This window comes from Lathyrus oleraceus, chromosome 1, assembly GCF_024323335.1.
Source record: "Lathyrus oleraceus cultivar Zhongwan6 chromosome 1, CAAS_Psat_ZW6_1.0, whole genome shotgun sequence".
Classification (NCBI taxonomy): Eukaryota; Viridiplantae; Streptophyta; class Magnoliopsida; order Fabales; family Fabaceae; genus Lathyrus; species Lathyrus oleraceus.
The window spans coordinates 392,462,844-392,475,244 of NC_066579.1; the positions used below are offsets into that span (position 1 = coordinate 392,462,844).

The 12,401-nt window shown below is 32.9% G+C and overlaps 1 long non-coding RNA gene across 1 annotated transcript; it reads right to left on the minus strand.

Moving 5' to 3' along the window:
• Positions 1 to 3,394: 3,394 nt before the first annotated feature.
• On the minus strand, positions 3,395 to 4,513 carry LOC127074019 (uncharacterized). The gene is made up of 2 exons (XR_007785914.1): positions 4,109 to 4,513; positions 3,395 to 3,650 (listed from the first exon to the last, which is right to left on the minus strand). It is a non-coding gene; the product is annotated as an uncharacterized LOC127074019 (long non-coding RNA).
• Positions 4,514 to 12,401: the final 7,888 nt, after the last annotated feature.

Below are 12,401 nucleotides of genomic sequence, written 5' to 3' on the forward strand. Positions count from 1 at the left end.
CTTGTTCTAAGCTCTTAGAGCTTGTTTAAGTCCATACAAGGCTTTATGCAGCCTGTACACCTTTCTTTCTTCGCCTTGTTTCACAAATCCAACTGGTTGTGCAACATAAACTTCACTTTCTAAGGGGTCATTCAGGAATGCACATTTCACATCCATCTGACACATCTGCATGTTGTTCATGTTTTCTAGACAACCAACCAACCTGATTGTTTCGATCCTAACAACAGGTGAGAAAACTTCGTTGAAATCGATTCCTTCTTTCTAAAGAAATCCTTTCGCCATAAGTCTCTCCTTGTGTCGAGTCACTTCTTCTTTGTGGTTTCAACTTCATCTTGTATACCCACTTCACATTGATTGCCTTATTGTATTGGGGAAATTCGACAAGTGACCAAGTTTTGTTGACTTCGATTGACTTCAGTTCTTCGTTCATTGCTTTCACCCACTTTGAATCTTTCAATCCCTCAAGTGCATTGATTGATTCGACATCCGCGTAGAAAGCATATTGTACCAGCTCACCTTCTTCATTGACCATATCATCTTATGTAATCACACATTCTTGCAACCTTTCAGGCATGTCTCTTGTTCTTTGAGATCTGCTTAGGCCTGCTTCACCTATGACTTCTTATCGAACTTCTCTTTCGACTTCACTAACTGGTTCATCACATAAGATTCTCACTGAATCCTTCTTAACATTCTCAGTCCAATCTCATTCCTTAAGCTCATCTATGATCACGTCCCTGCTAATCACCACTTGCTTATTCACTAGGTCAAACAACTTGTATCCTCCAGTCGAATGATATTCTATCAAGATCATATGACTCGACTTGTCATCAAGTTTTCTTCTCAACTGATCTGGCACATGCCTATGTGTTATAGATCCAAACACCTTCAGATGACTTAAGCTAAGCTTCACACCAGACCAACATTTTTCTGGCGTGATTCCTTCTAGTTTCTTCATCAGACATCTGTTCAGGATATATGTTGCAGTCGACACAGGTTCTCTCCATAATTCTTTGGGTAGATGTTTTCCTTTCAACATACTTCTCACCATATTCACGATGGTTTTATTCTTACTTTCTACGACTCCATTATGATATGGAGTGTAAGGTGGAACCACCTCATGCACAATCCCTACTTTCACACATAATGCGTCGAAGTCTTTTGACACATATTCTCCACCACCATCAATCCTCAGAAACTTGATCTTTCAACCATAAATTTAAATTTGGAAAATACCTCGATCACTTCACTTTTCTTCCTGATCAGGTAAGTCCACAATTTCCGATTGAAATAATCTATGAATGTAACAAATTATTTGTTACCTCCAATCGAATCCACCTGGATAGGACCACATACATCTGAGTATATGACTTCAAGAATTTCCTTCGACTTGCTTCCTGCATCCTTACTGAAGTTGTTCTTGTACTGCTTCTCCTGCACACATTCTTTACACACTTCATTTAGAATGTCGATTTTTGGTAATCCTGAAACCATATTTCTTCTCTTCAAATCTATGATGCCTTTAAAATTGAGATGACCAATTCTACAATGCCATATTCGTTCATCTCTGTTGGCCGCTGTTGCAAGGAACTTACGCTTCATCACGTTTAGCTCAACCTTGAAGGTTTTATTCTGAGACATTTGAGCCTTCAAGATCAACCTTCCATTTGATTCGAGAACTCTCATCATCTTGTCTTTGATCGACACCTTGTGGTTCTTTTTGACTAACTGCCCTATGCCGAGCAAATTGCTCTTCATGCCTGGTATGTACAACACATTTGAAGTTGTTAGAACAAGATTTGATTCTGCATCTATACGTTGAGTTTTGATGATAACAATGTTGTATTTATGTGAGAACAATTTTGGTGCCCTAATGGTTTGTTATTGTGTAGCTTTAACAACCAATTTTGATTTTGATCATATGAAGTACAACATCATCAGTTTCTGAACTTTCCGTTCCAAATCTGCTTCTGCGTTGCAATTAGAAGTTCTGAAAGACATCAATATTGTTGTTGCAATGTTCTTTCTGCTTTTGTGTTATTTCACCCATCAAAGCTTCCAAGGACACTTTATATTGATGTTGCAATATTCTCTCAGCTTTTGCTTCTGGATGTGACTCTGATCAACAAACTTCTGAAGAATGGCAAGCTTCTGAAATTGTGTTATGTAGCTGAATATTCTAAAGATCTCAAGACAGACGATTGAAGCTATCAAGGTTCTGACTGAGGATTCTGAAGACTCTGAAGATTCTGAAGATACTAAAGAACTCAAGCCAGACTACTGATGTTGTCAAGGTTCTTACCCAAGGTTCTGAAGTTTTCAAATCCAACTCTCTACTTCTTCATTTCATGCTTCAATCGCCTTTTATCAGAAACCAATGAATCTGAAGATAAGATTAAATGGGAACGTGATCAAATAGTACATAGTACAAATCAAGTAACCTTTCCACTACCTGATTTTGTGGGCAAGGACTGTATTATTCATCACAGTTGTCACTGAATATGTGGGCGAAAGAACGGTACATGGTATCTGTCATACCCTAAATTTTGCCTCGCCTAAAGGCACTCATTTACATTTCAAGCATTTGTATTTATCAATTTGCATCCACTCATTGACATAAATTATTCCATTTCTTTAAATTTTATTTCACTAAAATTTATTTAATTTTCATTAGAATTTTTTTTCTCTTCTATTTACCAATTCACATAAAAAAACATGATATTCATTCATAATCATTCATATTCATATTCATAAATCATTCCATTTTTTAATTTCATTTTTATGACATTTTATTTAATTTTTATTAGAATTTTTTTTTCTTTCTGTTTACCAATGCACAAAAAAAAATGTCATTTATACATTTTGTTTTTTCATACATTGTTCTATTACATGTCCATAATTTGTATTTGACTTGCGTCATTTTGAATACTTGTTAACATGAACGTTTAGTGATTTTGTTTCATGACTTTTATTTAAGGTTTAACTTTGATTTAATTATTATGGCTATGTCTTTATATTGCATTTCAAAATATATACTATTTGGTTTTGTTTGTGTTAGTTCTTATTTACTAAGTTTTAGCAAAACGTTTTATTTAATTTACGTCTAAGTCATTTTTGGTTCTTATTATGTGAATAGAAGTAGTAGTAATAGCAATTAAAATTTGTTTTACAATTTTAAATTAAGATTAGTAAAAAGATTTTAAAAAATGGTAATTATTTGTTTAGAATTAAACAATTATTTTGCCACATTTATAATTAGATTTTCTATTTTAAACTTCAAAAATAAGTTTTATTTTATTCTTCTTTTTCTTTCTACATCATAAAAATAAAATAATTAAAAAAAATCTTTAGTTACAAGTTCATTTTTCATCTTCTTATAGTAACTAAAACCAACTTAACAAAAGGGACTTCAATTACATCAGAAAATTCACAACAAATTTCTACAGTAACTTCAAACATTATAAAACAAGAAATATTTCAAAACATATCAAAGTTTACTACATGTTTATTTTTTGCAGTAACCCAAAATAACACAAAATGGCTTATCTTTCCATCTTCTGCTGCATCTGCTTAACCCAAAATAACACAAAATGGCTTATCTTTCCATCTTCTGCTGCATCTGCTTTTCTAAGCAGAAAAGCCCTTTTGTCCTATACAAGCAGTGATAACAGAGCACACAGTTAACATTTTTTTTAGTTACATAACTTGAATCAAAGTCAATTGCAGGAAAAGTAAGAGCAGAGTATCACTAATTTGAGAATTTGACAGAACTTAGATTAGGATAACATAGTTTGACTCAATTCAAAAATCATATTTTATAAATCACAAGACCCTAATCTGAACTGATGAGCATCAATATAAAAGCAAGCTCTGTTAAGCATTATAAAAAAAGATTTGAAATTAATATAGAACAAAAAACCACTATCACAACAAGAGCTTCAAAAATCATCATGAACAAATAACTTAGCCACTCAAAGAATACACACAGAACATCAACACAAACCATATAAAAAAAATCATCATAAAAAAAAAAGAGAAAGGAAGGTAACAACACTTAGAAGCAGAAGAAGACGTATCGAAGAACAGAAAAAAGGGAGAAGGGATTTACCTCAAGGAATCGTAGCTCCGATAACTTTCGGATTGGTAATAAGTCACTCTTACCTTTCATTTTGTTATAAGTTTTCTTTTGAAATATGATTCCATGTTGCTAGCCATGTTTGATTGTGTGAAACTTGAGTCGATTGAAGGATTTTGTTAGTTTAGGGTTCGTTTTGGGTGCTCCGATCTGGTTTGTGTATCATTTTTTTTGTGATTTCATGGTTAGATTTGTGATAAGGGACAAATTTTGGAGAGGGTTTGTGTAGATAATTTTGTGTTTTGATTTTGTTTTTTTTGCAAAATTCGTGAGGAATTTTTGTTTTTGTTTTTTCATGGAGTTGTGTTTGGAAACGCGAAACAGAGAGAGGAAGATGAATACTGCTATGCGTTCATTACTCCACTTTATTTTTTTGTTTTTTTTTTAAATTTATTTCCTTTTTTTAAGAAAAAACAAGTGTTTAGTTTTCATTGGTCAAGGTTTATTTTGAATTAGTCAATTTTTCTTCATTCATTTTTATTATTTTCTATTTGGTTGTTATTATTATTTTTATTTTTTTTAGGTTATTTTTTTAAAATATAGCATGTAATGTAATGTGTTACAATATAATAGGGAGATTTTTTTTCACGTTTGCAAGTGGGGTGCCTCCCACTACTGCATTTTTCATTTCTTTATATTATTATCACTTAAGTTTGGAACCTCTTCTTTCTCTAGTGTCTTTGAAAAATATATAAATTCTACACCATCAGTTACAGTAATTTGGAACTTATAAATGCTATACAAATAAAATTAACCTTTTCTTTTATTTATTTAAGAATTAATTTTATGATAATAAGAGAAAAAATATTGCTTGGCTTAATGACCCTGGTTTCATGCATCTACCGCGGAAGTTTCGGTTCTATATTTTTCTTTTTCTTTTTTTTTTATGTTTTATTTATTATTCTTATTACTGTTACTATTATTATTTATTATTTGTTATTGTTAGTTTTAATATTTGTTTGTGATTTAAGCTTAAAATAAGCTTTGGATTGGGCTTTAGATCCTACTTGCTCATGTCCATCCCCATTGGCATCTTTTTTTTTCTTAATTAATTATTTAATTTAGATTAATAATTAATAAATTGATTAATTTTTATTTGTTTAATTGATTATATTTTAATTAATTAATTACTTTTAATTATTAAGTGGATTATTTGATGAATTGTTTAATTAGTCTCATTTTGATAACTCATTTATTTAGGTACTTTTTCTTTCAATCCATGTCCATATTATGGTACATGTAAATATCCGCACTTGATATTTCCCATAAATTCAATTTCAATAACATCTCTTTCGATTTCAAAATCAATTACAACTATCCACAATTTCAAGATTCATTTAAAAAATAAATACAATTCATTTTCAACCATTTCACAAATAAAAAATAGTATTAAAACTCTTTTCCAAATAAACCACAAAAGAAGTGGACTATTGGAATCTAGCATTCCTGTAGGAACCCTTGAATGATCCGTCCTGAGCCTCACGTTTTGGATTAACCGTTCATTCTTTTTTCTTTTATTCTTAAAGCACTCAATAATTAACTTGGACAAAGAGAAGGACCGTTGGGATCAAGCATTCTGGCGTAACCCTTTGAACATTTGATCCTTATCAAGTGTTCGTTGTCCATTAAATAATTTTCTTAAATAATTCGATTGAAAAAGGACCATTGGAATCTAGCATTCCAGTGGAACCATGAAATTTTGATCTTAGGACTTATGCCTCATTCTCAAATATCCGTCTTTCCAAACCCAAAAAAATATATACTTAATCCTTATTCAACACTTTTTCAATAAAGATGGAAATGGAACATGGTGTATACCGTGCACTCCTGAGATTAAGATTCAAGGTGGATGCCTTGCCCATCTTAGCTCTCGCCATCGACTAAAATTGTCAATGCGGTTTCTTCAAACCCTTTCTCAATCAAACCTAAAAATACTTAATCTTTATTAAACACTTTTCACCAATAAAGATGGAAATGGAACATGGTGTATACCGTGCACTCCTGAGACTAGGATTCGAGATGGATATCTCGCTCATCCAAGTTCTCGCCATCACTCAAAATACATCCAACCAATCAAACTCTTTTTTCGCCGCCGTGTGACTAATCAAAGAACCTTTTTTATAAATAAAAGATATATTGTCTTAAGGTGATGCAAAACAATGTTTCGGCCACGATTGTTGAGTAGAGATAAATGATGCTTTTCCGAATGTAGATTTATAAATCCCACGATTGTTGGGTAAAACAATGTTTTCGTCGATTAATACAGTATAGCTTTCGCTAAAATCGACCAACAAATAAACATTTTTCTACCCAGAACTACGTAAGCCTTGATTTCTCTTTTGAGATACGTAGGAGCAGGATTTATAAATCTTGTCAGACCCGCTAATAAAAAATCTTAGGTTTAGTCCTTCGTCAAAAAATCCAAAAACATCTTCTCTTTTCTTTTGATCCTATTATTCTCTCCCTCATTATAACTTGAGAAGACTAACATAAGCTAACATTCAAAACGAAACTAACTAAACGGTTCCCGTTGAATACAACAGACGTGAGGGGTGCTAATACCTTCCCCTTGCGTAATCGACTCCCGAACCCTGATTTGATTGCGACGACCAATAATCATTGTCGTTCTTTCTTGGGTTTTATCGATATTTCCCCTTTCCTTTTTAGGAATAAATAAAGTTCGGTGGCGACTCTGTTCAGTCCATCATTGCGAGCGTGCGATCGCGCTTCGCTTAAAGTCGTGTCTCTCATTTTTCAAGGTGCGACAGTATCATTCCTTTCTCACCCAACAGTGGACAGCCACTCAAGAAGCTTTCCCCATTTCCCCCTCCAATGGTCACATGCTTACACTATATAAGCATGCATTGGAGACTTGAAGAAAATATTGATCTACACAAGTATTTTGACAAGCTATTTTTCTTTGTGAAAAGCTATCATCTTTTGTATACAATGTTCTTTAAGTATTTATTATTATTTTGTGTAAATCTGCTTTTGCAGAAGCATCCTATAACACAGAAACTATTATTCAAACTATTTGTTTGATTCCTTGAGGAGGTTGTCCTTGAGAAAACAAAGAAAGTTGTTCTTTGTGATTCCTTGAGGAGACTAAGGTTTAGTTGGATCCTTGAGAAGACAAAGAAGGTTATTATTTGTGTTTATTGTAATCTGTTGATTATAATGGATTAAATCCTTGTGTATAAGGCAAATCACCTTGGCGGGTGGACTGGATTGACTTTGATTTTCAAGCGAACCAGGATAAAAATCATTGTGTTTTTATCTTTTGTTATTAACTTGTTAGTGGTGCTTTTGTTTTGAAAAAAGATTTTTCTTGTAAAACCCAATTCAACCCCCCCCCTTCTTGTGTTTTCACACCTTTATAAATTATTGACCTCTTCCTATCTTTCATCATAATCAGAACATCACCAACATCTTCAGCTGCTAGAGTATTGTCATTTACAAATTTCACCACGTTCTTCATTTAGGGCTTTATGTTGACAATCCAATCTTTCCTTCCAAACATGTGTGATGAGCATCCTGAGTCCAAGTAACACTGGTTGTTCAAAATCTCTTCATCTCTCGTTGTAACCATCAACAACATCTCTTCTTCTTCATGTTTCTCCAGTTTTGCATAAATTTCTTGATTCTTCTGCTTTTCTGGACAGTTCTTCTGACAATTGTAACACTGAATGTGACTCTTGTTTGGCTTTTGAACACCACCTCTTTGGTTGCTTGGGTTTCATGGTTTTCTCTAATTCGACCAATCGAATTGTTGTAGCCTCATCTACCTTTGTTGCCATTCCAACTTCCTTTTCATTTCCTTTCTTTTTGCCGATTGCGCTTGCAAAGCGATATCACTCTTCGACTTTCCTACAGCTCTTTCATCCATTCTTTGTTCGTGAGATTCAAGCGTCCCTTGAAGGTCTTCCTTTGTCGGTTTTGACAAATCTTTTGACTCTTCTATGGCTACTACCACATGGTCAAACTTTAGAGACAACGACCTCAAGATCTTTCCAACAACAGATTTTGATGTCAACACTTCTCCACATACCTTGATTTGATTCACCAGTTTCATAACCTTAGCGAAGAAATCAATTATGCTTTCATTGTCTTCCATATGAAGCAATTCATATGTCCTTTTGTGAGTTTATAACCTCACCTCTTTCACCTTCTTCGCGCCTCCAAACGACTTTTCCAGAATTTCTCATGCTTCTTTTGCTCACTCTACATCACTAACATTTTCAAAGTTATTTGAATCAAAATATTGATGGATTGTAAAGAGAGCTTTATAACATTTCTTTTTCAATTCTTTATGTGCAGCCCTTTCTTGATCCTTCGTATTTTCTGCAAGCGTTGTTACTCCTTCCTTCACAAGATCCCAAAGATCTTGATAATAAACTACAACCTTCATCTTCTTGCATCAATTCTCATAGTTATTGTTTTTGAGGATCGGAAGATTCGCTGAAAAATGTCTGTTTGGATGATTCATTGCCATTGTGATTTTCTTCCCATGAATCGCTCAAACCGGAGATCTAAATACCAAATGTTAGAAATCCACCACAACCTATGGAGAATTTCTATCAATCTTGACGAACAAGATCGTTATCAACCACACAATGACAATGAAAAGAAAAGGACAATTGAGAAAGAAAGAAAAGAACATTGGAGAAGAATAATATTTTATGCAGAGTTTTCCCTCTGCCCATAACCTATGAAAAACTTCTTTATTCACTTTGCAACTGCAAAATTCTGTGAATACATTGTTATGAGTTATTTCTTCTCTTCATACAAGAATAAATGTTACTCCCTCTATTTATAGATTTAGGTTAGCTTACTCCCTAAGACAAAACCCAAAATTGTAAAAGCCCAAAATAATTAACACTATTAAAAATAGGCCTAAGTCAAAATCTTATGTGAAATAATATACTTCGACACTTGGACACACTAATACAACTCGACATATTAGATGATTCAACATTTTCTTACTTCTGTCGAATAACCTGTTTCAACACAAGGAATTACAATTCAACACGTCTGCCTCAATAATTTTTTTTAGGTTAATTGCTATTGTTATTTAATTTATCAATGTCAAGGAAGTAATTAAGCCAGCATTATAAAGATGCAAAAGAGAGAATCTAATGATCTGCTTCTTCTTGAAGCTAAAAGAATGTGATTTGGATCTCAATTCTGAGAGCATCTAGAGGTTTGTTACATATTATTAATTTTGTTTACACATGTTGGTAGCTAAAACAAAGAATCTGGATTGGCTTAATTAGGAAAAAGTTTAGAGTATAGATTCATGGTAAAGTACTACATGTCACGTCAACGGCCAAAATACATTCCTCTATATCCGAACAAGTTGTGCTTCAACCACAGGTCTTGAAGAATATATGCATTTAAGTGTGAAAAAACTAATGATTGAAAAAGCATAAGACTTGTATGTTTTATTTACATATAAAATGATTTTATATTAATATTAAATTTTATTTACATATAAAATGATTTTATATTAATATTAAATTTTATTGATATTATCTTTATTATAACAAATTTTTCATTAGTATGAAAAAATATGTAATTGAGTCAAGTTGAATAAATTAGAATTATCCACAATTAGAATACGATAAAAATCAAAGTTAAGACGGAAAGAATTATCCACAATTAATAATAGATTTGTTCTGTTTAGAAATCAGAAATGAGTAATGGAGTATGGCAAAAAGTTTTGGAACGGTAGTGCAAGGCAACAAGCTTCTGATACGATAAAGAAGGGGTGGACTTACAAAGTAAGCATTCAAACGGTTAATTTAGTTATAGAGTGAAAAGTAATATAAAAGTGAGAATGAATTGAATATTTGAAATGACACGATTTGTTCTTTATATAATATGGACGACTAGAACTTCCCGCGTGTGATATGACATCTTATGCGGATGGTCGTCTGATTAGATATTAACGGTGGGAGATATGATGGACGATGTGATCCTGAATCCTTGGTAGAGATGATGGTCCATTTGTTCGGTGTGACTTCCCTTTCAGCCCTTGTTATTGGGTCTTTTCGTGGGTCTTATGGACTGCCCATAACATGATTCATTGGAAGCTCAACTTCCTTGTTTTTTTTTAGCATTGATTGATCCAGTCATTACAAGTGATGTGCTATTATATTTATACTTATGTATATCAGTTGCTACACCTACTGATATATTAGATCTACTATTGTTATATTAGTTACATTAGTTTACACAATACTCATGTATATAATGTATAACTTATGCTAAAGACTTATGATTCTCCCCCACAAGCTCAAGGGAGCATAGAAGTAATGTATCACTTATGCTAAAGATTTTTGATTCTCCCCCACAAGCTCAAGGGGGGATAGAAGTATCTACTTTGAGATTGGTATAAAGATCATGAAAGTGACGATTCCAACATGCTTGGTAAGGGTATTTTTAATTTAAGCGTTGATTGGAACATGTTGGATCATTATCTTTAGATATGATTATTTCCCTCACAAAGTGTATATCATGCTCAATGTGTTTAGTATGTGTATAGAGAATTGCATTGTGGGAAATAAGTACAACACTTAATTTCACACATAAAAGTGTATGAGGTAACGAAGGAACTACAAACTCGGTAAGAAGATACTTTAACCATAGGAGTTATGAGGTGATATGGGTTAAGGTGCGTTATTCGTCCTCTGTGCTAGACTTGTTTACAAGTTGGTGATTTTTGATGCTCCATGAAACAATCTTATGTTTAAAGTAGATGTAAGATCTAGAAGTTTATCTGCGATTATCGGGATCACTTGCCCCATCCGAATTACTATAGGCTCTCAAGTAAAATTGTGTGACAAGGAAGAGAGAGATAGGACCAAGCCATGTATCAAGGTTCCACTAAGTTATCTTAAGGTTCTTTTAACCACATACCAAGTTATTCAAAAGGAGAAGACATAAATCGGAAAGCCTTAATCACACTAAAGGAAATGTTTTGTCGAGTAAATATGACTTATTGAAGAGTACACACCTTTGAAAAACCAAATTATATTTCTTGGATGCACCCTATTTTTTTAATTTATATTATACAATATATTTTATCGATTATTTTGAAAACCGAGAGATACACCTATTCAGTGTACATGTTTCAAATCTCATCAGCCTCAGTTTATGTTTTTATCTCATTAAAAGTGGCGTCAACTTGAATATTTTATTTTTAATTTAAAAGTACGCTATTTTTCACCTCAATTTGCTTTTCAATCGAAGTGAATATGTTTCTATGATATATATAGCTTTAACTTGTAGCATCCAATGTGATTTGTCTAAACAACACAAATAGATCCCTAACGAAAAGCCCTAAACAATGAGGCCCATAAATGCATATCATCTTCGTATAATATGAAGATGTTATGTGTTTAGTGCTCTTGTTTCTTCTTTAGAGATCCATGAAAATAATTTTCGTTTACTTCTTCTTCATAGATCTGGTACGTCAAACATCACTACTCATATTATTCTTATTGTTGTTGTTGTTAAGATCCTAAACCCTAGAGGTTTAATATTGTTGTTCTTGTTTAAGCAAATTTATGTTATACACTACTACGGAAAACACCTATCACAACGGCTGAAAAAGAGATACCACCACGTTAGGCCAACCGTTGTGAGGTAAGGTGTGATTGTATGAATCACGCTTTCCACCACGGTCGGGCGACCGTGATTATAAGTCAAGTAGCGCGCTACCTACCATAATGGTTACTTTAAATAACCATTGTTGTATGTCTCAACCTATCACGACGATTACTTTAAACAATCGTTGTTGTATATCTTTTAATAAAAAAATGCAGAAGTAGAACAACGACAACAACAACAAGAACAACAAGAACAAAAACAAACAAGAACAACAAGAACAAAAACAAACAAGAACAACAAGAACTACAACAAGAACAACAAGAACAAGAACACTAACAATAACAACAATAACAACAACAACAATAACAACAACAACAAGAATAACAATAAGAACAACAACAAGAACAAAAGAAATAACAAGAACAACAACAATGACAAGAATAAGAACAAGAACAACAACAATAGCAATTAACATTTCTAACTTGAATCCATGTTTTCCTTGTTTGATTCAAGTTGGAGAATAAATGATGGAGTTCTGAAATTTGTTAATAAAAGAAATCATGTTTTTGAGTTTTGTTTATGGAAGAAATGATGTTTTCGAGCTTGGTTTAGTGGAGAAATATAATGTCTAAATGGAAGAAGATGTTTGGAGGTA